At 37.2% G+C, this 27,054-nt stretch overlaps 2 long non-coding RNA genes across 2 annotated transcripts; one reads left to right on the top strand and one right to left on the bottom strand.

Moving 5' to 3' along the window:
* Positions 1-7,228: 7,228 nt before the first annotated feature.
* Positions 7,229-24,582, bottom strand: LOC115426031 (uncharacterized). Its single transcript, XR_003936299.1, has 3 exons — positions 24,493-24,582; positions 23,956-23,957; positions 7,229-7,239 (listed from the first exon to the last, which is right to left on the bottom strand). It is a non-coding gene; the product is annotated as an uncharacterized LOC115426031 (long non-coding RNA).
* Positions 7,236-16,179, top strand: LOC115426030 (uncharacterized). Its single transcript, XR_003936298.1, has 3 exons — positions 7,236-7,358; positions 14,668-14,671; positions 16,168-16,179. It is a non-coding gene; the product is annotated as an uncharacterized LOC115426030 (long non-coding RNA).
* Positions 24,583-27,054: the final 2,472 nt, after the last annotated feature.

Raw genomic sequence — 27,054 nt, 5'->3', positions numbered from 1 at the left:
AACATTACACACGATGGACATTTGTGATTTATATATACAACAAATAACAAAAAAGAGATGCATTTACCTGAGTGTGTTCCAAAGGCAGGAAAAGGTCATATTTAATAATGACTCAGTGCTCATTCCAAACATGCATTAGTATTGTTGTACAAGTGTTGCCAGCTCTATGTAAGATTGCTTAATTACAATGTAAGACAGTCCTTTTACAGGGTGACTAAAGGGCTGATTCAGATGAGATGTCATGGACAAATTGCCATCACATTTACATAAAAAGTACATTACCGAAAGGGTCTTTTGTCTTATTTCTGAAGATTTGCAAAGCATCATCTAATGTGAGGCTGAAACGTTAACCCGGCCTATCATAGGTCAAATCTTTTAATCCGCAGTGTTACGTAACATTTAATTTGCCTTTTCACAGTCAAGAGAGGAATCCCACGTGTCACAATATTCTGCCTCTGAATGGACCAAGTGAGATCTAACTGTTTCCATAGCACAGAAAGCCCCAATCAGCATATTTACATATCAGTAAGTGTTTCAGACAGCATTTAACCCTTTACTGCCCTTTTCTTTCAGTCAAATTGGGGCTCACTTGCTAAAGGAAGGTCAAACGTGGAGTTAAAAGTTGATGATAATTGCCATTCCACAGTATATTAACCTTCTTTTGTTATCACGAGCATCACATTACCGCTTTCTCCATTTCCCTTTTTTTCTCTGTGATAAGTAGAAAATGCATTAAATACGATCTTAAAGTTTAGGTGCTTATCTTATGCAGAGTGGACGGTGGGAGGCTTTTCAAGGCTTTGCGGTAAATGAGCTGTGGTCAGGGTGAGAGCGCTCATGGGTCCCACAGACAAAATCTCCGGCCGCTCCTTCACCTCCTCCTCCTCATCAGTATTCACCTCCTCTCTTCGGCACAATCCCTCTCACTCCCTCCTTTTCTCAGAGGACCTACCAACGACCTGCAAGGCTGAGCGCTTCGCTTAGAGCCCCGACCTCAGAGGACCAACTGCTGGTTAAGGCCCAAATGGACGGATGTAACAGTCTCTCCAACTTAGTTCCTCCTTTATCTCCTTCCCTCTCAATTTCTCTTCATTAATCTGCTCTCTCACTCTCACCGTAGCCTTCTCCTTCTCCTTTTCTTCATTCACCTCCTCCGCTGCCTTCACCTCTCCCTGCGGACCATTTCAGGCCTGTTTAGGTATGCATCATCAAGTGCACATTTAGAGATGTCAGGGAATTGATTGTTCCTCCCTCGCCTTCATCTCCACCTTCTACTCTTTGGCTTGTACTCACACACACACACACCCCCCTTCCCTCCCCTTGCATACGGCAGAGTCTCCCCATTTTTTTTCATTCTTCTGTCTCATTTCCCAGAATTCCCTGGGGCGTGACAGTCACTGCTGACATCTGTGACACCTTCCACGGTCGTCATACCCTGAGAAATGAGCTGACAAGAGTAGATGCGATGTATGTGCATTCCAGGCTGCGTTATTTAACCTCGTGGTGTTGTGCTTGAGAACTAATTTATAAGTTTCACATGTTGGTATACATGTCTGAAATCAAATACGCATGGCTGGACATCATTATCTATGTTTTTGTATGCATGTCAGTGGCGGCTGCTCGTCTTTCAGAGAGGGGAAGCTCATTGTCGGCTTACATCAAAAAAAAAAAGTCAAGTTATTTAAACATAAATTTGGCCCTCCGTTCCTTTTTAAGAAAATGGTCAGTGACCTTATCGTACCAAGTAAACAAGAAAACGCTGAAATTATGTTAAATTGAAACAAGGAAGTACAATGAGTGCATTTTATTTACAGTGCAAGAAATGAATGAGTAATTTTGTAGTGGTTTCTCTCTTGATTTCACAGCAGAATGTGCGACGGTATTAAACTGAACTCTGTCAGTGAAGGAGTCGATCTCAAAATAGCTGTCAAACAGGATTCAGCGTTTCGACTGATCCTCCAATCAGCACGTAGAAGCTCAGCTTCCAGCCCAGCTGAGCTCCGCCCACAGCTCCATTCACCCCCAGAGACGCCGATCGTCCGGGGGCGGGACAACATTGTGGCATTTATCCAATTACCGTCCAGTTTTGAGGCAATGAAAAAAACTGTTCCACTCAGTCCCATTGAAGTGCATGGACGCTGAGCGTCTACGGGCAAATGCACTGAGCAGAGATTGAATGAGAAAACAGTGAAATGGGAATGTATGAGAAGTGAACAACATCGAGTCTGTTGATTTGTGATAAAGCGGATTCTGAACGAACTCGTCTGTGAGATGAACGTGTTCTAACACATTTGTAGTCAATGAAATGTCAACACAACCGTACATATTTGACCATTTAATTTTCATAATTTTAGGGGAAGCCAAGCTTCCCTTGCAGTCTATGAGAAATCGCCTCTGATGCATATATTTATGCTTGTGTTGCTCTTAAGTGAATAATAAACTTTTCTCTAACCCTTAAATATATGGAATATTTTTGTAGCAACATCAAAATAAATTTTTCCTCTATATTTAACCTTTCCTAAGCCATTTATCATCATTTATTATAACATTATCCTTTGTGTTTGGCATTTTTTCAGTGAAAAGTTATGGAATTATATTTGTGCCAGTTTCTTGAGCGAGCAATGATAGATTCTGAGCACACAATTAGACATTTTGAGCACATAAAAATATATTTTGCAAGCACATCAATTATATTTCAAAAAGAAATTATGCTTGAGCAAACAAAAATCGATATTGTGCTCCATACAATCATAATAATAATAAATACTGACCGAAGTTTGTGTAGAATCAATTCCTCCTCTTCCGATCTGTGTCTGTCTCATCGAGCGCTTTTTTTTTCGGGTAAATGTAACTAGCAAGCTAATTGGAGAGTGAACAGCCACTCAGAGTGTACTTCCGCAAGCTCCGATTGGTTGGTTTTGTGGCACAATTGTAACGTGTGTGTCAAGTTGAGCGTGCGGACACAACCTGAGCGCGCAGGGAGAGGGAGGTTGAGCGAGAGAGGGAAGGGGAAAGTGAGCGAGCGCAGCAGTCTGTTTGTGCGCCATGGAAAGAATTTGTGAGAGAACGTTATGAGTAAAACTAACATGCAAACGCATTTATGGAGCACAATATCGATTTTTGTTTGCTCAAGCATAATTTCTTTTTGAAATATAATTGATGTGCTTGCAAAATATATTTTTATGTGCTCAAAATCTCTAATTGTGTGCTCAGAATCTATCATTGCTCGCTCACGAAACTGGCACAAATATAATTCCATAAAAAGTAGGTATTGTCCTACATTTAATTTAATGAGCATGTAGCTCTTCATATGAAGCTTAGAGTCAATTCAAAAGTTATTGTAATTAAATAGACAAAATTGAGGGAAAATATAGGAAAATATTATGTCATAAATTAAACAAGCCTCTACAACCGCCAACTACATGAGTTTATTGATGAATCAGTGTTGAAGATGATAGTAGATCTGAAAGTCCAGTTGGGTCATATCTGATGTTGCTAAAAAGCTGAGAAACTGCATTTTACTTGAATTATTTAAAAGTATTTATGAGATTAGTGGTTAAAAAGTTATTCAAATTCTTAGATCAGTAGATGCTTTTGGTTATTGGTGGCTCCTTTCCTCTATATTTAACCTTTCCAAAGCCATTCATCACCATTTATTATAACATTATCCTCTGTGTTTGGCATTTTTCAGTAAAAAGCAGGTATTTTTCTATATCTAATTTAATGACCATGTAGCTCTTCAGACAAAACTGAGGGAAAATATAGGAAAATCTTATGTCATTAATTAATCAAGCCTCTACAAACACCAACTACATGAGTTTTGTTTTATTTTATTGAAGAATCAGTGTTGAAGATGATAGTATGGTGGATCTGAAAGTCCAACTGGGTCATATCTGATGCTACTGAAAAGCTGAGAAACTGCATTTTACCTGAATTATTTCAATGTGTTTATGGGATTAGTGGTTAAAAAGTTATTCAACTTTTTAGATCAGTAGATGCCCGTGAATGTTTGTGTCTTTGAGGGGAAAAGTTTTAGGACCATAATAAAAGAAAGCCTTTAAGCAGAGGACGGTCTCAGACTTCGCTGTGTGTCTTGCGCTGTCTAACAGGTTAAAGTCGGGCCAAGCTGACAGTCTGGACTACAGCATTAGCAGTAGATCAGTAGACCGTAAGATCCAAATCTTCAAGTGACTGTGCACTCACTTCCAAAACGCTGGTGTCCGTTTTTATTTCATCACGTTTGAGCGCAGTGCACTTTCTTGTAATTCCCAATTTACTGGGAGGAATAAATTTCCATTATCTCCAACCCTCAGCCTCTTCTTCATTTAATTGCAGTGTGTAGGAGATGAAGGCACAATTAGTTATAAGAGGCAAAAAAAAGGCAAGAAATACAAATTGGGCATTCTAGTGAATAGTTGGAAGGTACAGCCTTAGTTATTGTGAGTTTAAAGCCTATCCTTGTTTCTTTTTAATCACCATCAGAAAAAAAGAGAATTTCTTTGGCGTCGACACTATTTCTATTGATAATGATTACATTGTACTTGCAAAAGGTGTTGTGTAGAATATGCCATCTTAATTTATCTTTTCACCCATGTTCCATTCTGTTATTTTAGATCACAGGTGTCAAATATACGGCCAGTCAGCCAAAATCGAACCAGCAAAGGGTCCAATCTAGCTCCTGGGATGAGTGTGTAAAATGCAAAAATTATACTAACAATCAATGGTGTTAAAATCTTTTTAGTTCAGGTTCCACAATCAGACCAATACAATCTCAAGTGGGTCAGACCCGTAAAATACCATTATTATAGCATCTAAATAATGACAGCTCATTTTTTCCACTTTATTGTAGTGTAAAAAATGCTGAATTACATGAAAATGTTTACATTTCCAAACTAGAAAAGCACTCGGAAAGCACAGACGTCCACCAAGGCAGAGAAGTCACCCCCCCCCCACCCCACCCCCATCACCACCAAACTTAAATCATTTGTTCCTTGTGCCAGTATCAACATCTCATGAAATTTTCATGAAACACCCCCCCCTACACACACACACCCCAATCACCACCAAAATTGTATTATTTGTTCCTTGTGCCAGTATCAACATTTCATGAAATTTTCATCCAAATCCGTCCATAACTTTTTGAGTTATCTTGCTGACAGACAAACAGACAGACAGACAAACCCCGATGAAAACATAACCTCTACCATTACACTTGGCTGAGGTTTAATATCCTTTCACAAACTAGAAAATCATTCGGAGAGCACAGACCTCCACCAAGGCATATCAGTTTTATACATGTAAATTACAACTTACAGATCACAGTGGATCAACAAACATATAAAACATTTAATAAAGAGGCAGAATATTGGTAAATTTACACTTCAGATATTTCACATTTTTCCTATTTGCTCAGATTATTCGTGTTTTTTTGTGAAATGATTGTTTGTTTTAGTGTAAATACAGTAAAATGACATAAAAATGTTTACGTTTAGAAGAGAAACATTTGGAGTTGTGAGTATTTATAGGTTATTATGATAGTGTTTTACTGATCCGACCCACTTGAGATTAAATTGGTCTGTATGTGGAACCTGAACTAAAAGGATTAATATCTTCAGTGCAATTTTTACATTTCACAAATTAATCCCACGGGCCGGACTGGACCCTTTGGTTGGCCGGATTTGGCCCCCGGGCCGCATGTTTGACACCTGCGTTGTAGACGTTCATATCCTGGATCTTTTCAAGGTCACAGGTTGTCACTACGATTATTTAAGCAACATAAAATCAAATAGGTTCATTATAAAACACAATTGTATTATTGTCTAGTTTCTTTCAAGTAGTTCTTCCTTTTCATTTAGAAAGTATGATTTAACTTGAGGGCCTATATGAATTTTTCACAGTTGTTGTAAAGGTCAGGGGAAGCTTCCAGTCAGAATAAACAATTGTATTGCATGAAAGCCCCATACTGTTTTGCCATTTTAAAAGTAATACTTTAGACGGAAGGAAAGAAAGAGCTGTGAATACAGACTCAAAGAGAAAGAGTGAAAACCCCAGAGACCTAACGTACAATTCAGCCCAGGTAAGCATCACCTTCACTCCACACTGATAGTGATTTTTCAGAAAATAGTCTGTGCCATCCAGAGCTAGAAACTGAAATGATATGACCAGGAGAAAGTTGATGGTAGACTATATATTATGGGGCTTTGCCATTTATTTTGCTGCAAAATGTTTGTTTTACTGTCTTTTTCTACTGGAGAAGGTGTGCATTTTCCTATTTTGACTTTTTCTTCAGCTCCTTTCACAAATATCCCCGTTAAAATGTTTTGCACATTACAGTATATATTTTATTGAACAATTACCAGGATGGATTAGTGGATAATAACAATGTTGTCCCTACAATAACTTACCATCTGCTGAGTTTTATCAACTTGAAAATTTGGCTCTGGTTCACTTTTAGAAACACCATCTATCATTCAGCCAATTGTGAGACGCATGTTTATTTCATTTATTCATTTATTTATTTATTACCAACAAAAAATGCTCAAGTTCATTAAAGCACTTTACTTCAATAAGCAAATCAACATTGCAGCACAGCGATAAATAATTGCGCTTAAGTATTTTCATTCTTGAGTGACCAGTGCAAAATTTACTTTAAAAAATCATTCCCTGCAAATGTGACTGTATCAGTAGCAGACAGGTGTAGGGAACATATACACACTGTCTCTGCTGTTTTCAGAGCAACACTAAGTAGGACTTATTTGTGTTGTGTTGTGTTGGTGTAAAATTCTGCGTCTTTGGCAACTGCTGCCTCATCTCTGAGAGGGAAGTGTGACAGACACACACCTTTTCTGGAAGGCAGGCAGCCATGTGTGACTGCATACCTCCTGTCCATTTCGCTGGACTTATCACAAACAACACTTACTCAGAAACACACATACAAACTGGTGTAAACAACAACATGCACTCTACATTTTAAAAGTCAAATGAAGAGCATGAGTTATCAAATATCTAAGTAAACCAAACAGTTTCTTTTTAAAACTTTGCCTAAAGGGGCTGTATGTGTTATTTCTACTTCCACATATTAAAAATGACCTGAAAATATTATTATTAGTGTTTAGAATAAAGAGCTATGAAGTTCTGCCAAAGACACCAACGGAATGGACTGTAGAGATTTGAACGGAAGCCATTTATACCCATGGTCTGACGGAATTATGTGGCCACTAGAGGGAGTAGTGTGTCATTCTGACAGTCTCCCACGGTGAGAAAAACTAATGTCTTGGGGCCTTTGACCAAAGCATCCAAAAGTGATGAGATGGAATCAGAACTGATAAGAAACAACTTTAGAGTTAAAGAAAATAGTGGTCAAAACTAGAAGCACTGTTGTTTTCTCCTCTGGACACTGCTCTAAATGAAATGAATGGAGTTCGATGCTGACACAGCAGCGTTTCTTCTACACGAGTGAGTCTGATTGTGAGGATTATGAAGGTATGAAGTTATCATGTGATGTTATTATCTTCGCTAAGTTGTTGTTTGTTGATCCGTGGTTCAGACTAAACTGTGACAGTTCTGACCTTGTTTGTTTGATTCCAAACAGATCTTTAGTTCAGCTACTGACAGCAAAAACTGAACAGAAAACAGAGGTGATTAGTGGTTATACTGTGGCTGTTTTCAATCTAAAAACAAAGCTAAGCTAACAGAGCTATAATGTAAACTCTCAGCTGATGCAGTATGTGACCATTCTAAAACACAGTGTTATTTTTGGAGGTCAAAATAATCTGCTATGAGTTTTAGTTTGAAAAACAAACATTTCATGATATCATAATTCAAGTGTATGTAAACACTGAGCTTTATACTTTATTCAGTGAGTGATACAGAATGTGAATACAGCGTTTATTCATTGGTGGTTTTCGTAGTCTTAAGGAGTGATATTTTGTTTTTTTAAATGGAATTATGCATTTTAAAACATTTCCCTGTGGTCTACATAAACTGTAAATGCTCTGTTTGGGTCTGAATTCTTCATTAATTCAACTCCACAGGTCCATCTTCAACTCTATTTCTGAGTAATGACACCAGTCGTTTTGAGCGCTGGCCCTTTAAATGCACATGAGCCACTTCATGCCCCACCCCCTCCAGGTTGTTGACTGTGCTGTCTGTCCAGTTCTGCACCTTGTGTTCATTAATACAACCAACAACTGAACATTTTAGGTAATCAGCTCAAAGTTTGGACATATTTTCAGTATGGACTACAACCGCTGCGGCTGACAAACAATTATGGCGTACTCTGAGAAATGTTCGTCGGAAGTCTTGACCTTATATGTGCAAACGTCATAATGTAATTAATTATAAAACATAACAAATTAAGAAGGAATTGAAACGGGTTGTAGAAATCCACTTGATTTTTGCCAAAATGAATATAAAGATAGCTTTGCAGCACCTGGAGGGTTCAAATTCAAACTTTATGAACTATTAGGGTCCAAATACACAAATAAATGAACCAAACACTAATAAAAGTGGGTTTAGCAAAATATGACCCCTTAAAATGTGTTCTGCTACATGATTTCCCCCTAATGTTGTGAATTTGGGATATCAGTACAACATAACACAGTATACACAGTTTCACTGCTGCTCAAGTTCTAATTCTGACATTATTGTTACATGAGAAACATATCTTCTTTCCAATAACCTCTGGGATGCCTCAGGGATCAGTTCCCAGGCCTATATGCCTATGTGTTAATGGTCCTAAAATGAACTTGATCATTAAAGTTGAACATCACAAAATATTTTTGTAAAACTCAATTTGAGTACACTAAGTTAACCCTTTATCGGGCAAATGATTATTTTTGGCAATTTCCACATATATTACAAGATAATGATACCAACAGTTCCAGTGAGGACAGTGAGTCAACAATCTCAGGTCCAATGTGGTCTACAGGGTCTGTAAGGTCCACCTCTGCATGAACAGTGAGTGTACCTACTTTGTTAGGTACCATGGAGTAATGGTACTAATGTAAGGAATGATGTTCAAATGTGGATGTGGACAGGGGTCTGGATCAGCCCTTATGATGTTCTAATGTTCTAAAATACATGTTCTTTCCACCTTACATGTGTTTTTCTTGTATTTTTTATATTTACATCTTGGATTTTATTTATTTATTTATTTATTTGTTTGTTTGTTTATTTTATTTATTTTTGCTACTTACGAACAAGGAACCAAGTGTGGTAACTTCACTGACAGTGATTTTCTACATAAGATTTTTTTTTTTTTTTCCAATTTTACAAAAATAATAAAGTCTTGTTAAGTCCTCCAATAACACACTAATGCCACGTTTCCACTCCGTGGAACCAGCTCAACACAGCTCGACTCGGTGTTCCTGGAGACCGTTTCCATTACAGGATACTTCTGACTTCACAGTACCTGGACGTCATAGCGATGCGGCACATTATATCCGTGTCGTCTGCTCATAGAGTTGCTGAAAACTCGCTCGTTGCATGTTGTCTTGTCTGAATTTTTACATCGGCCACCAAAGACTGAACCTCCTTGACCGACCATGGTGTAGTTTTGGGCTGTTATCATGTGGATTAATGTACCGCTATATTTACTGTCCACTTCTGCATCTGTGTTTTGTAAAATGGCAAAGAAAACTGTGTGACCAATCAGTGGTCTGCAGTGTTATACGTCACGGTTTAGTAACGCTCGGAATCTCAGCGGAGGTGATACCAAAAAACTAGTACCGGGTACCAGATTCCAGGTCCTTTTTCGTAATGGAAACGCAAAAAGGCCGAACCAAGTTGAGTCGAGTCGAGCCAGTACCACGCAGTGGAAACACGGCATAAGGCTGAAATTTTGAATTTCAGAGTATTTCCATGAGTGCCCTACAAAGGGTTAAGAAATAACATACTTTCCTATGAATACATTCTTTGTCAACTTGAAAAATGTTTTCAAGTAGACAAACCCAGGTTGAACAGGCTGTTAAACCATATGTTGTCTCAGACTGTGAAATACCTGTGCCATCACACATTTGACACACAGGGGCTGGTCTCAAACAAATTCAACAGTGCGTCTTGTCAAACTCTGCAGGCAACTGGCTTTACATGCTGAAAGCACTGAGGATAGGATCTGACTGTGGCATATAAAACAATCCAACAGCCCCAAAATCCTGTCATTCAGTACTTCACCATATGAGCGGCAGATCTGGATGGACAGCTAGTGATGAGAACAGCATGTAAACAACCTGGTATTACAGTTATGCCAATTAAAAAAAAGGAATGTAGGAGTACGAAAAATCTCTTTAAACTCCTTAAAAAATAAAGTGCAAGTAATTAATTAACACTGGGAGCTTTATGATTTTACAGCAAATTATTTCAAGGAAAAAAATGCACTTTGGCATCAAAGTAGAATCCACTTTTAACTGGTTTTAATTATTAGTTCTTCAGCTTTGTCAATGTGGTAAATGGAATTTGGGAACCAAGAGGAAAAACAAATGTGAATATACCCAGCCTGTTTATCAGAAGGTAACAGAAATAAACGATATATATACATATATATATATATATATATATATATATATATGCAGATTGAGCTGGTGGAAGGCTCATCAGACAGTATTTGACACTTCCCGCCCACTTCACTCTGAATCTGAATGCCTCCTTCAGGCAGGTGCTATGAAGGACCCAGAAAGAACTTATGGAGAAGACTTCATGTCTCTGTGGAACTCACACATATTTTTAATTCCTGATTTATGTATTTTAATATCATTTTAATACACTGCTGGTTTTGGAGCAGGCTCATCCATTCTGCAGTCATCATGTACATGTACTGTGTTTCCCTTTACTGGTGACTATGCTGTTGATTGGACTCATTTTTAAGTTCTTCATAACTTTAACTTCTTTTTTCTCTCTAACCTTGCATAATGTTGTGATTCCAAAAGTCCAAACTATCTAAAAAAAAATGTTTTCACTACTTTGTGGTTCACTTTGGCCTTTACTCAGATTCTGCTTTTCGTTGGTCCAACAGCCAGCTGTTTGCTCAGTTAGTTTCACACAGTGTTGAAGTACTGGAAAGTCACACTTGAGTAGAAATACAGGTACCCTACCAAAAAATGACTTTGGCAGAAGTTCAAGACACCAGTTGAAATGCTACTCACGTTGAAAAGTGAAGAGCTATCATAGGTGTCTTATCAACTAATACAAGACTTATGGTTAGTCTTAAAATCAGTATTAACAAGTCTTTAAGTGTCTAGTATTTAGTGTGCGTGAGTAATTTACAATTAAATGTACTCAAGTAATGAAAACAATAGTACTAGTAAATGTTAATAATGTAGTAGGTGGCAAATGCTACATGTATATATATATTTTTTATTATTGAAACAGACAACCCCCAATTTTTTTTTTTTTTTTTTTTTTTTTTTTTTTTTTGTTAACTATTTAAAATAATCCAAGTAAAATTAGTTTTGACATTGGGTCAGTACTGGAATACATCAATAGATGGCGCTGTAATCCCACTGTGGACTCGCGAGGGAGACTTCAGAGATGTGTTCCGCTCATGCGCAGCTCAGTAATAAATGAGCGATTGAAACAACATGCTAACTTTTGGTCCTCTCTCTCATTAATCCACAGGTATGTTTAAACTTGTTTTTCCATGGTTAGCTTCACTGAATATGTAATGTTAGTGTTTTGTAGCATGTTCAGTAGAGTTTTAATAAGGTTTTGAGATGTATTTTGAGTCCAGAGGTTATTTTTGTTAGCCTATGTCCCGGTCGTGACCGCCATCTTGTACAATTACCTCCGTGAGTTTCTGTTAGCCGTTGTGTTTTTGTAATAGTAATTTACAGATATTACCTTGAGGTAACATAAGTAAACGTTTTGTAAACACTGTTTATGAGTTAAAGCCAGATAGCCGTGAGTAAATGATTTGATTTATCCAAGTTATTTTCACTTTCAGCCGCTCATTAATCAGCCATTTTATCAGACAGTTAAATATGAGTCTAACATTTAGCCACTCGTCATCCGGTTGTTGTCGCGCCATTTGTCAGACCGTTAAGTGCAAGTTTAAGACAATGTTGCAGAAAGATTTTGTAATCATCATATCCACATAGTATGAGTGTTATTGTATTGTATTTGTTGAAGTGTGAGTGAATTCCACACCTTCTCATTTTATTGGCTACACAGTGCACCCTTGCCTGTGTAACCTCTGCTGCCGGTCCAGATTTCCCCTAGGTCTGGTGCTGGTAATAACAACCAAAGCGTCAGAATGTTGAATATTATAAAGTTTATCCAGGATTTTAAAACCTGGTAAAAGTTAAGCAGTCAAACTACTGAAAATGATGCCTACATCACACACTTAAAATTCAAGGTTTCAAACACCTAAACAGGAGTAGACTACTGTTGGGATTAGAAATGTCAGAGTTTTGGGGGGGGGGAAAGTAAAAAAAAAAAAAAACAGCTAAGTTTATGTGGCACCTCAAAACATGGAGCCTACATTACACTTTGTAAACATGGAATCTAAAGTCTAAACCACTGACATAATACTAACCTATTTAATGGCAGAGCTTCATTCCACTCTCCCTCCACCCATCCCTCCTTCCCCTCTGTTTGTTCCTCTCGACCTCTCTTCTTCCATGGCTGCTGCCGTCTTACCAGATTGCTGCCAACCGTTGCTGCTCACATCAACAGATTGCCGACAGACTGTGGACCATCGTTTGCACTTGTGCATTATGCGATTAGGCCCAATGACAAATCATCTTCCTGACTTTGTTGCAGTCACTGGTAATCTCAAGATTTTTTTTTTTTTTTTTTTTTTTTTTTTTTTTTAATTTTGCTTAATTCAAGCAAAAAATCTGCCAATAGAACAAGTGAAAATTATCTTGGTAAAATTTCTTGAAATAAAATTTTCAAGAGCTATTGTCTAAAAATAAGTTCTTATATCTCACTGAAAAGTTACTCTTAAAGTGATTATGTCTTGTTTTAAGTGTGATGAGATATTTTGACTAGAAATGAGAAAAATACACTTGGTAAGATTTAGATTTTTGCAGTGCACTGTCAGCACTGATCTGTTTTGCCTTTTTTAATCTTAAACTCCATTTAGGTGTAGGTCCCTATGGTGACTGTTAAAAATGTTGTATTACTAAAATGCTTAACTGGGAGGGTGGACATGTACAGATAGTTTTCTAGAGTTAACCCTTAAAGATCTACAGCTTTTTTAGTGGTGACTTCTAAATGATTATTCCTCTATATTAAACCTTTCTCGACTGATTTATCACCATTTATTATAATACCCTCTGCATTTTGCTCTGTTTCAATGAAATGCAAGTATTTTCTTTAATTTATTTTCCCGACCAAGTAGAAGTTAAGACAAATTACAAAGGTTATTATATCAAAATGGAGAAAACTAGAGGATAAATGACTTTTTCACCAAAATACATCATTAACTAATGCTGTGTTTCCACTACATGGTACCAGCTTGACTCGACTCGGCCTTTTTGCATTTCCATTACTTAAAAGAACCTGGAATCTGGTTCCCGGTACTACTTTTTTAGTACTTGCTCGGCCAAGGTTCCAAAATGGGTGAAGAGATACTAAAATGTGATGTGTAAACACTGTAGACCACTGATTGGTCAGAGAGTTGGCTCTGCATCATTGCGTCATCAATGCATGACGCCATTTTTAAAAAAAAAACTAATTTGGAAGTTTACAGTAAATATGATGACAGCCCACAAAACTACACCGTGGTCAGTTGAGGAGATTCAGACATTTCTGTCCTTGGTGGTTGATGAAAAGATTCAGCATGAGGTTGACGGGGCAACAGGCAGTGAGCGGGTTTATCAGCAACTCTCTGAGCAGACGTCAGGGAAGATACTTGCAGCATCTTTATGACATCCAGGTACTCTAAAGTCAGTAGTATCCTGTAATGGAAATGGTCTCCAGCAATAGTACCTGGTACCCGAGTTGAATCGAGTCAAGCCGGTACCACGTAATGGAAACATGGCATAAATGTGGCACCACTACCATTTATCAAACTCCATGGGTTTTACTGGTGAATCAGTGTTGCAGAAGATGACAGTGTTTCCATGTTCACCACAGAGCCTCTGAACGACTCATATCTAACGCTAAAGAAATGAGAAACTGCATTCTGTTACAGCAGATTAATGTGAACAACTGATGATTTGTTACTGGTATTATTTGTTACAGGTATTATTTGTGCGAATGTGGTATACAATATTTTGTTCATGCGTTCTTCTCTTATATTCATCATTTAATAGGTCTTATGTATTTTATTGTATTTTTTTTTTTTTTTTTTTTTTTTTTTTTGTAGTTTTGTTTGTTTTGTTTTTTCTCTCTCTTCTGCCCGGTTTACTCAGTTGTGGTTGTAGTTACTGTTGCCATTATAATTATCTCCATGATTGTTACTGTTTGTATTGTTGATACTTCCTTGTGAGGGTCTTTGCCAACTTCTTCTCTCTTGCTCTCTCCCCTTCAACACTCCCCCCCCCCCCCCCCCCCCCCCCCATGTCAGGTCCGGCATCGAAATGTGGTTCAACAAAACTCATAATAAACACAGTAGAATATCAATGGGAGCTTCATATACTTTATGAAGTTACCCTTGGCAAAGCAAATTTGTTCAGCCCCAAAAGGCAGCCAGACTACCATTCTGCTGTTAGGACGCTGAACAAGACAAGTAGGGAAAAAAAAACAAAAAAAAAAAGAAATGAGAAACTGCATTTTACCTGAATTATTTAAATATATAGATATACTTAATGGTTTAGAAGTTATTTAACATTTCATTTTAGATGAGTAGATGATTTTGGTTGATGGTGGCTGTTTAGGGTTAAATTAGCTGCATATTATTATTTTTATTATTGTTATTATTATTGTGTTAAATTCAGTCCTGTCCAATGATCAGTTAAAGTATTTAACTTAGTGCATTTAAATTCCACTCTTAGAAATATGTAAAAACAAACGTCTCAAATGTATAATGGAATAAATGAATTATTTTTATTGCTGCACCTTATTTCCTCTATGTCCTCTGTCAACACACTCTCCAGCTGGTCCATAGTTCAGCAGCACATTACTAAACCTAATTAGAGATGACACATAGCTCCGCTTTAAGCTCGTCTCTATTAACCGTCCTTTGAATTCATAATACATTTCAAGAGTTCTTTCATCAACTACAAAGTCTTAATTTGACCTGGCACTTTATCTGTGATCTGTCGTTCCTTCTCTTTAGATCCTCCAACCATCCTTAATTTCCAGCTGAAATGGCAGTTATCTTTCAGCTCGGCACAGGCGGCTGAGTTATAAAAGGGTTATAAAACATACCTGTTGAACATGAGTATCACCACTTTAACATGTACTTCACTTTAACAGTGATGATATGTCTCACTTACTGTCATTGGAGTCATTTTATCTGTCCTCTCAGTGGTCGACTACAAAAGCCCATTTAACTTTTTTTTTTTTTTTTTTTTTAATACTTTTCATTCTAACATGCTGAATTTTTCATATTTCATACTTCCCATACAACCCCCCAGCTTCAGGTGATGAACTAAATATAGGATACACACTATATTGTTATGCAGTATGTTTTTACAGTCTACCGTATATCATCTCGTAGAGTTTGTTTTGGGATGGACACTACAGGTGCTTGAATCAATGATCAGTTACACAGCACAAAATACACATTCTGTTCTCTGGAAACTCAATTTTACCACAACGGCACAGTTTCTGAAACAACACTTAGACAGCCTTAGGGCATTAAAAGTCTCAAGTCAAGCCTCACAAACATGCATAATAATGCCGATAATGATATAAACAACTTGAGCACTTTTGTGTATTGTGGAATCAGTTCAGTGCCTCCCATCTGCAGCCACTATGGCATTGATGAATAATACAAGATCTCAAAGGCAGACACCGCAGTGGAAATCCCTGATAGTGCTACATAATATACTCGTACAGCAAAGCAGCAGCCTCAAAAGCAGTTTATGTTGTTTGATATTTGTTTTAAGTTTTATTTTGTGGTAGTATTTCACACAGATGAAATATAATTCAAGAAACAGACTAAAAACTGGAAATATGAAACCACATATCTCTGGAACCAAACAACATTGAATCCTCCAGTTTTCAGCTGAATATCTGTACTAATTCCAGAGCTAATACAAGCACTCTGTTAAAAGCTAGATTGATAAAAGCAAATATTTTAATATTCCCGCTCTTAAATATTCAATCTGATGTTTCATTGTGTACAACGACACACATATAAAACAGTATAAAATATGCCCCCAAGGCTTCGATTTGCATAACACTCAAGAAAAATGTTGGATGAAGTAAATAACATCCAGAAAAACATTAAATCTAACACAGGTGCGACAGAAATGACTGTTGAGTTAAACAGAGCTAAAAATGGTTTATTCGCTTAGGAGTATGAGTAAAGGCTTCAGAGACAGAGCTGCAGGGCTGTTCTTACAAAGATTCTTGTCATTTACAGTTGAAGTGCAGGTCATAAAATGTCATAGGGGAAAAGAGCGACTCTTTACATCCAGCCTTTAGAGGAAAACACATGCAAGGTGCTCTGAGAGCTGTCAGAATTCACACCATCACTTCTACAAAGTGTTCAGGTTTGAGTATCTCGGAAGTATGTGATTAGAAAAGATCACAGTCTTATGCACTGCCAATTAAAACCCCATTCAGGCCGAGAACAGCCGCCACAGGGGTCAGCTGTCAGAGCAGAGGAAGGAGGAAATAAAGTGGTCATCTGGTAAAAAGCAGAATCTGATTCAGCTTTTGATCCAGCAGAATGTTACATCATCTGGTAAAATGACTAAGTGGTCGTCAAACATAATCTCCTGCATAGAAGAGATGCAACTTAACACCACATTTTTGTTATTTATCAAATTTTTCACAGCAAGATTAAATAGTCATTATACCTTTGCTGGAGTTAAATCCTGTGCAGGGTTTGTTGCATCTGAGAGGCCTTTAACCCAGGGGTGTCAAACTCATTTTAGTTCAGGGGCCACATTCACCCCAATATGATCTGAAGTGGGCCAGACCAGTAAAATAATAACAGTGAAAAAAGTAAAATTACATTATAATAATGTTTACATCTAAATCGTTTCCTTAAAAATCTGAATAACACGAACAACTTGAAATGTCATAAGAAAAACAAGTGCAGTTTAAACAATATTCTGCATCGGTTTATCAGTTTATCATTTACACATGTGCGTTACAACTTCATTGCAATTACAAACACACAAAATATTTAGTAACAGGTATAATATTGATAAAATTGCATGTACTTCTCTTAAGACATTTCATATTGTTCATATTTCTTCAGGTTATTCACATTTTTTGTAAAAGGATAGTTTGTTAGTATAAACATTTTCATGTAATTTTACTTTTTTTTTCTTTTTTTACACTAAAAGGTAAAATCTGTAGTTGTCGTTATTTATAGGTTATTATGACAGTATTTTTTCTGGTCTGACCCAATTGAGATCTAATTGGTTTATATGTGTGTGTATGGAACCTGAAATAAAATGATTTTTACACTATTGATCGTTAATATCTTCAGTGTAATTTTTGCATTTGACAAATTCATCCAATGGGCCAGATTGGACCCTTTGGCGGGCTGGATTTGGCCCCCGGGCCGCATGTTTGACACCTTTGCTTTAACCCCTGACGTGTCTGTGGTGAGCGTTCTGAATGAATGATTTATTTTAAATATTTATAAAAACAGTTAGTTTTATAGTTACATTTTCAAAACACGCTGACAGAATAGACCTTGTTCTTTCCATAGACATCTGAGCATGCTCAGTGCACCCCCACTACCTGTGGAATGGGGGCTGAAAACACAGAGCAGTGAGTGAGACCGACTAGAAAAATAGACGGTTTGGGGTTGTTTTTTTTATTAACACTGTTTCTCTAGTGGTTTTTTTGTTTTTACTGTTATTTGCAATGCTGTGGTGATTTTCCTTTCTCTCTCTTTTTTTTTTTTTTTTTTACTGCGTTTTTACTGAGTTTTGACCATGTAACTGCTATTTGGAGTTCAACCAGGTGTCAAAAAGCAGCTGGACTGATTTAGAAAAAAATTTGCTCCAAAACAAAAACTACTGGGACAGAATTCAAATACTTGTTGTTGTTCAGTGTGTTCCAGTTCACAGTTCATGTTCAACGTCCTAAATCTCTTATTGATGTACATTCTGAGTAGGGATGCACCAATCTGACTTTTTCAGTTCCCATGCCGATACCAATGCTGGGGCCTTGTGCATCAGTCAATACCCAATACCGATCTTATATCATTGTTAATTTAGGAAGCTACAAGCCTTACCTAGTGCAGTGTCTCCTGTGGAATTGATCACTTGGTGAGCATGTGCTGGTTTCTGTCCTACTTATTCAATAAGTACCCTGTGTGTACCTCACAGTTTTGTCTACTGCGCTGATGTGGGCCATTAAGTGTCCATAAGTCTCTGTCCCATACATCTCTCTCTCTCTCTCTCTCTCTCTCTCTCTCTCTCTCTCTCTCTCTCTCTCTCTCTCTCTCTCTCTCTCTCTCTGTCTCTCTCTCTCACTCATATACAGGTGTCCTCTCTCTCTCTCTCTCTCTCTCTCTCTCTCTCTCTCTCTCATATACAGGTGTCCTCTCTCTTTCTCTCTCTCATATACAGGTGTTCTCTCTCTCTCTCTCTCTCGTATACAGGTGTCCTCTCTCTTTCTCTCTCTCATATACAGGTGTTCTCTCTCTCTCTCTCTCTCTCTCTCTCTCTCTCTCTCTCTCTCTCTCTCATATACAGGTGTCCTCTCTTTCTCTCTCTCATATACAGGTGTTCTCTCTCTCTCTCTCTCTCATATACAGGTGTCCTCTCTCTCTCTCTCTCTCATATACAGGTGTTCTCTCTCTCTCTCTCTCATATACAGGTGTCCTCTCTCTTTCTATCTCTCATATACAGGTGTCCTCTCTCTCTCTCTCTCTCTCTCTCTCTCACTCTCACTCACTCACTCATACACAGGTGTCAAACATGCGGCCCGGGAGCGAAAACCGCAGCCCCTCGGATGAATTTGTGCAATGCAAAAATTATAATAATCAAGGATGTGACAATCATTTTAGGTCAATTCAATCTGAAGTGGGTCAGAACCAGTAAAATACTATCATAATGTCATAATAACGTATAAATAATGAAAAATGCAAATTTTTGTCTTTTTTTTTTAGTGTAAAAAAAAAAAAAGTAAAATTACACAAAAATGTTAGCATTTACAGACTATCCTTTAACAAAAAATGTGAATAGAATAACGTGAACAAATAAGAACAATATGAAATGGCCTTGAGAGACGCATGTAGAATTTTACCTCTTTCTAAATGTTTTGTGTATTTGTAGGTCCACTGTGATCTGTAAGCTGTGATGCACATGTATAAATGATAAACTAAGGCGTAATATTGTTAACATTGCACTGATTTTTCTTCAGAATTTTCAGGTTCTTATTTGTTCGTGTTATGTTCAAGTACAGTTCGTAGATGTAACCATTTTCATTACGGAATTTTACTTTTTTCCCTCACAAACATAGAGAAAACTTTGGTGTTGACATAATTTGTAAGTTCTTAACCTATTATTTATATTATTTTACTGGTCCGGCTCACTTTAGATCAGATTAGGCTGTATGTGGCCCCTGAACTAAAATGAGTTTGACACCCCTGCTCTATAATTTCATGAGGTACGCACATGGACGTAATGAACAGCACCCCCCCACACACCCCCAAGGATTGGATCAGTTGCTTTTACCGATACCTGATCCAGCTAAAAAGTTGATATTGTATCCGATCCTAAAATCGGATTAGTGCAACCCTAATTCTGAGTGCCTTATTTAGTAAAAACCTTTCAAACTTCAATCCCTCTTTGTCTTTTTCTGTTATACCACCCTGTTTTGACCCTAAAACACACAGTAAAACAAAACGACTGAAGAAAAGGAACACAAACACATACTCACAGCAGCTTTTGTGACACTGAAACAGATGCAAATTCACAGCAGTACGTTTACCTGAAATAATGTCTCAGGGGATAAAGTAAATTGATGGTTGTTTGTTGTATAAACTTCCTGGAGTGCGTTTTATTTTGTGTCAGAATGGGCTGTGCCATTGCTCTGTTACATTTAAGGTCTTTGTTCTGAATCGAACAACCAGCATGTTATAGAAGAAGATAGCAGTCCATGTTATTTTTTAACCTGACATCATAAAAACGCTCTGACTGCCAGGTTGAGATAGTGACCATCAGCTAATGGTATTAGTTGGCAATCATATCCGCAGGCTGGTAAACAAAAAAGTAATGCAGGCACCTGCAGAGCAAACAAAACGGACTGTGGCAGGCAGCCATGTTTACTCAGTTTTCATTTATTTATGTATATTTACAAATTTTCATCCTCTCTGAGACATATCAGAAACAGATATGCTACCGTCTGCTGAAAAATGCTGCTGAGAAGTGCAATAAACCATTCATTTTGATTCATTACTTGTGCAAAAGTTAGTTTTTTAATTGCCTGTGAATATTTATTTGGTTGATACTAGGGATGTAACAATATGAAAATTTCATATCATAGTTATTATGACCAAAATTATTGTGGTTATCATTATTATCGCAGTATTATTGAAATTGTGCTCAAAATGTTCAAAAAGTACTTATACACACATTGAAATAAATTAACCAAGTTGTATTTTGAAAAAATAAATAAATAAAATAATTGGCACAACGTACTTTCTGTTGGCAGAAACATTCAAATATTAACCCTTAGTGGTCTGAGCCTATTTTGGCCATTTTTCAGTACTTTTGATTTTGCCTTTATATACTATATAAGAAATGTTTACTATACCCATGTTTGGTATCTTTTTTTTCAGCACAACTTCATCTGTCTCATCTGCCTATTATTTTTTCACTTTAACCTTCTCTAGCAACACAAAAGGACAAAAAAACAAAAAAAATACATAAAATCCGATTTCAAAAATGTATATAATTTATTGCATCAATAACACAAAGATGTTTAACGAACCTTTTTAAATACTTTAAAAGTAAATATTGGTTTCAAATATTAGGTATATAAAATTAAAATTGTAATGAATTAAAACTATACTCAAATATTTGACATAAAAGCATATCTTTACGTAGGCGTTTTCTCCGGAAAAGTGCGGTAATCAAACATGGTTATCATGATAATTAGAATTTAAACAGTAATACTAACAGTCTGCAATTTTACGCAGTTTATCGTTATACCGGTAATCATTACATCCCTAGTTGATACATTATTTTACTGGAAGCAACAATCTACTTAAGAAAACACAGACATAATAGTGTCAATATTCAGTGAAGTTCAATCATTTTGTACTTTTTTATTATAGGAAATAGATTGCACTTATATAGTGCTTTTCCACTCCTTCATGGTGCCCAAGGCGCTTTACAAAGCCTCACATTCACCCATTCACACACACACTCTTACACCAGTGGGCAGCTGCTGCCATGCAAGACACTGTCAGGTCCTACTGGGAGCAATTTAGGGTTCAGTGTCTTCCCCACGGACACTTCGACATGTGGAGCCAGGATTCAAACCGCAGACCCTTTGGACATCGGACAACCCGCTTTACTAACTGAGCCACAGCAGACCCTTCATTATCATTAAATTTTTTATTATAGTTACATTATCATATAGCCACCCTCCTAAAATAATTACCTAAGTCATCAAATACTCAATTTCTGGTTAAAGTTTTTGTATTTCCTGAAAAAAATGACTCGTTTTAGGAAAGTGACAATATGCAAAAATGTAATGCAAAAAAAGAATATTGTGCTTGTATTAGTCAGAGTGTTACATACTTAGATACCTGCAAGACCAAGTGTTGGTCACAAAACACATCTGAATGAGTCATACCAGATGCAAATGAAAAAACTGAGAAACTCTATCAAACATTTCATTTTAGATGAGTAGATTATTTTGGTTGCTGGCAGCTATTTAGGGTTAAATTACCCCATTTTGCTGCTTATTATTATCATTATTATTATTATTATTATTATTATTATTATTATTATTATTACATTAAATTAGTCCCATCCAATGATCAGCTGAAGCAGTGTTTTTAATTCTTGGGGTCGGGACCCCATGTGGGGTCACATGAAATTTCTCTTAATTGATAAAAATAATTAATTAATTTAAAAAAACAAAAAAAAAACAAAAAACTTGCTAATGAAAAATATATGGTGAGTTGAAAAGAGACAATCCCAATACATAAAAGACATGACAAACTATGAAGCTGAAACTGAAGCACTGTGGTTCTGTTTATCTTTCAAATGTTCATTGTGGTCAGTTTCAGATGCTGCAGCTCTTTCATAATTATTCATAGTTTGAGTTCTTGTTTGTTCAGTATTAATTGTCAGCCTTGTAAATCCAAGCTGGACTGACTACATATCCTGACCAAGGAAAATAAAATTCTCACTTTGTGCAGTAATCTACACCTGGCTTTTCTGCCTCCATCCATAATAATATACATTATATAGACTAAATGTCATCTAAAATGAATGTTTATTTGCAACATACTATAGCAAACTAGTACATGATCAGAAACAAATTAATTTTAGCAAAAAAAAAAAAGTCTCCGTTTTGAATGTCTGGAGTCGCCAGAAGTTTGTGATGTTAAAATGGGGTCACGAGCCAAAAAAGTTTGAGAACCACTGATCTAAAGTATTTAACTGTGTGGATTTAAATTCCATGCTTCAAAATATGTAAAAAAAACAAACAAAACATGTGAGTAAACATTTGACTTATGCCATTAGATCAAGAATAAGATCAGAATCATGCAAATGAGGTTAGTTACTATTTAAAATTGTATTAAAAAACTTATGGTGTTAATTAGCTACTTTATTTTTTTTACTTTTAAATTGTTAATGATTAAATCTCAACTAGGTGAGATAATTTCTTCCTCCGATTAACATTTTTCAGGACAATTATCCTATTAAGTCTGAGTACAAGACTCTTTTCCCCTTTTGTCTTCCGGGTATTCCCTGTCTCTTCGTATTCTCATCCCCACAGCTTTCACTTAATCAGGCCTGAACCTGAATTAATTGATTATTTGTCCAAACAAACAAATTGCCCAATTAATCTGTATTGGGTTGGAATTGGTGCTCTGTGGCTCCATTACATGCCTAAGGGCCCCGCGAGAGGGGCACCGAGACCTCGCAGAAATATAATAATGACAGAAGAAGCAGGACTGAGAAAGACATGCTGTTATTCACCGAAAGAAGATAAGGTGTTTTTTTGTTTGTTTTTTTTGTAGTTGCATTGCGGTGGATTGAGGAAAAGAATAAGAGAAGAGGGTGATTATGACAGAGGGGGGATGTTTTCTGTGTGTAGACAGGGCACAGAAGAGAAATTTGAAGGTGTTAAAAAAGTGATGGAATAATCTTGCTCCTGCTCTTCATCCTCATCTACCCACTCACAGCTGCTGCCACTGCAGAAACAGAACATGTGCAAAAAAAAAAAAAGTGACATTTTAAAGTCTTTCATGACTAATGCAAAGCACGATTAACTTTATCAACATAAAGACAACTGTGGAAAACTCACCTGCTATATTATTAGCATTATTACTACCATGAAAATCACTGGTTTTATCATCTCTGCCTTCACTCCTCCTCCTCCTCTTCTTTCTCCTCCTCATCATCATCACCATTAATCATTTACAGGAAAATTGCTACCCTCAACTTTTTTTCTGCTCAACCAATCCTCCGTGGTCTCTGTCATCATCAATCCACAGTCTCTCTGCTTCTTGTTATTCTTTGGTGGCATCAGCTCCTCTTCCTCCATTACTGTACTTCATCCTCCTCTTCTCTGTCATCACTACCATTACCGCCATCACAAAAATCACTACTTTGCTCACTCGTACTTAACTATTCCTGTTACATTTTCTTCTAGTCGTTCCTCTCATCTTCCCTCGTCACCCCCATCGACCGCTGGCGGCGTTCCTTGTCTTCATCATTACCCTCATCATCTCCTTCACAGCCCCCCCCCCCCCCCCCCCCATCCCCAGTGCTGTATCTGTATGTGCTGGATGTACTATATAAAAGCGGTATGCTAATGTGGCAGAAGGCTGCCGAGCATTACAGCGAGTGGACCAATTTCAGGAGTGCTTGGCCACGTTTTATTACAGCTCATAAGCCCAAGGTCAGCGGCGGAAGATGAAGAGGCGAGAGCGTCCCGCGCACCACTCGAATCATTTATCACCATACTCCCGTCTTCCCTGGCATTCCCTCTCTCGTGTTTGAGTGCAGGCTACATGCACTTTTTCTCTCTATACTGTTATTTATGCCACTCTATCTTTACTCTGTCATCGTCTACACAACCTCAGCAGCTCTTTTCGCTGAATCCTCGTCGCATGTTTTTTATTTAAACTAATTGCTTTCCATATCTCCTCTGTTTCTTCTAACCTTGACCTTCTTTGTGCTAAAAACACTTCAGTTTTGCACTTTGTTTCCACACTAGTACAACCTGGGGCGCCGTAAAGGGGAGGTAAACATCACGAATTCATGAGGCCCAGCATTACCAGGGGGCTCAGTGGATATAGGTTACAAGTTGTGAAAATTTCACGGAAGCTCCAGAGTAGAAGGGAGGCGTAGAAGCCTGGAGTGTCCAAAGTTTGGTGTCACGACAGTTGAGGATGAACGCACCCCTATACCTCCACTCTTTCACTCTCTACACCATTTACAACCCCCCACCCCCACCCCACTCTGACGTCAACTCTATAGATAGATAGATATAGGCCCACAATGTTTACCTTCCATGGGGTCCACAATTGATAGCAGTGCCCCAGAGTACAACAGTGCAACATGACCAAAACCTCATATCCCGATATGTTACTTCATCATTTACACATTCTGATGATGACACAAAGATGTGTTACACTGAATGGACAGAAATACAAAAATACTATGTCATGTCACACCTACGGCTCGACTTTGCATTCCCATTGATATTTAAATGTTTTCATGACGAAAATGTCCATGTTAGCTACAAAGACATATATTTAGCTGTTTAAGGCTACATTTACACGCAGCCGAATATCTGCAAAAACTGAGATTTTTCTCTGCATTTGTGCCTGTCATTTACACAACGATGGCCACGCGCACCAAAAATGATGGTTTCTAAAAACAAGCAAATCTCCATTTTCACGTTTGCGTGTAATGAGAAAGAAATGAAGATCTCGGATGTACATCACAGTTTTTGGCAGAAACACATTTGTGCGACATGTGCGAAGAAACAGAAGTAATTGAAGTGTTTTGTTGTGATTCTTTTCAGGATTCTGATTGGTAAATGGAACTAAATTATCTCACCACACTGCCATCTACAGGCCTGACATGCTCTTGACGGTGTAGATATACGGGGCTGTGTAAACGAAGATTTTTCTGAAAACAGTCACATGTGCACAAAGTTTTTTTGAAAACAGAGAGGGGGAAATATCAGTTTTCTAAAGTAGCCAGCTACGTGTAAACGTAGCCTAAAGCAAGGGTGTCAAACATACAGCCTGCAGACCAAAATCGGCTCCCCAAAGTAAGTTTTATAAGTATAATTTCTACATATAAGCACGTAGAAATTACTGTACTTTCCGGTCTATAAGCCGCTACTTTTTTCCACACACTGTGAACCTGCAGCTCAAAAATGATGTAGCTAATTTATGTTTTCTGGGCTAATGATCAATCTGGCTGTTGAAGAAGGAAATAGAGCTGCTGCATGTAAGCTTGGCATCAATGAATTGATGGTGAGACATTGGAGACGGGGTGGGTATGGCTTATAGTCCGGAAAGTACGGTAGCTTTCATTTTGACATTAAATAAGCTGTCTGTCATTTTTTTTTGTCAAGAAAGGAAAATTATATTATTTAATTTATAAAAGCAATTAAAAGGAAAAATATCCAAGGGGGTGAAACCTTCTTATGGGCAATCTAGCACATAAAAAAAAAATAAATAAAAGAGATGAAAAGTAAGCCAGTTTAGCCTTGATGCAGCCATCTCTCTCAATGTCCTACTCACAGCGATATCTGGGCGGTAACATCCTGAATCTAAAAACACTGAAATGAGAAAAGAACATTTATCCATAGCTTAGTACTTATTATTTATGATCCATCCACTTCAGTGTGAAACCTGACAATGTATTTTGTTCAAAAGTTGTTGAATTGTACTTTCTTCACTGGTTTGAAAGTCAGTATAAAGGCATTTCAGTTTTGTGATTAAAATGATTCTTATATTTGCAGTAAAATGATAAATCTTGGTGTCAAAATTTAGAATTTCACATCCAAACAGTAGTTTTCAGTTGTCTTCATCACTAATAGTTAATCCTTGAAAATAAGCCACACATTCAGTGACAGAGCCAGTATCTACACTGTTACCAAGACAACTGTCCCCCGACTTTACAGCCATGTTAGTGTGACCAGGCAAAATGCTGGGTTTATGCTCCTTTTATTAGCAGCCTTAAGACAGGTTGAGTGGTACCAGGCTCAGGGTTGACAACAAAATGAATAAAACGACGACAATGCAAACAATCTATGGACTGAGCTTAGAAAAGAGCATGACTCACCTGAAAACATCAACCTGAACCTGTTGTGTGCGACCAAACCTTGACACAGCTTTTATTGAAGAATTTGAATCAATTGAGGACCAAAACTGCATTTAAGTGACATTTATATGAAAAGAGAGACCTTGTACAGAGTAGACAGAAGCACACTGACTACTTTGCGCACATATACTGTATATTTAACCACACACTAGTGGTGATGTGACAATAAAATTAATTGATTTAATTGAATCACTTGATTGTGAAAAACCACAGGGACCATACTCACACTGATGATAATGAAAGAAAGTATGAGGGATGTTAGCAGGATATATACAAATCTTGATATTAATTCATTCTTTAATTCATCAAAGTACACCTGAAACACTGTAGAATATTAATGTGGTTTATTTTCTTTGTACCTTAGGTAATATATGGCACTGCAATAAAACTTGTTTTTCACTTGGATTTCTCAGAAAACTGGATTTTTTTTTTTTTTCATTTT

This window comes from Sphaeramia orbicularis, chromosome 9 (assembly GCF_902148855.1).
Source record: "Sphaeramia orbicularis chromosome 9, fSphaOr1.1, whole genome shotgun sequence".
NCBI classification, from domain to species: Eukaryota; Metazoa; Chordata; class Actinopteri; order Kurtiformes; family Apogonidae; genus Sphaeramia; species Sphaeramia orbicularis.
The sequence above is the reverse complement of the archived record's forward strand: the minus strand, read 5'-3'. Positions and strand labels throughout refer to the sequence as shown.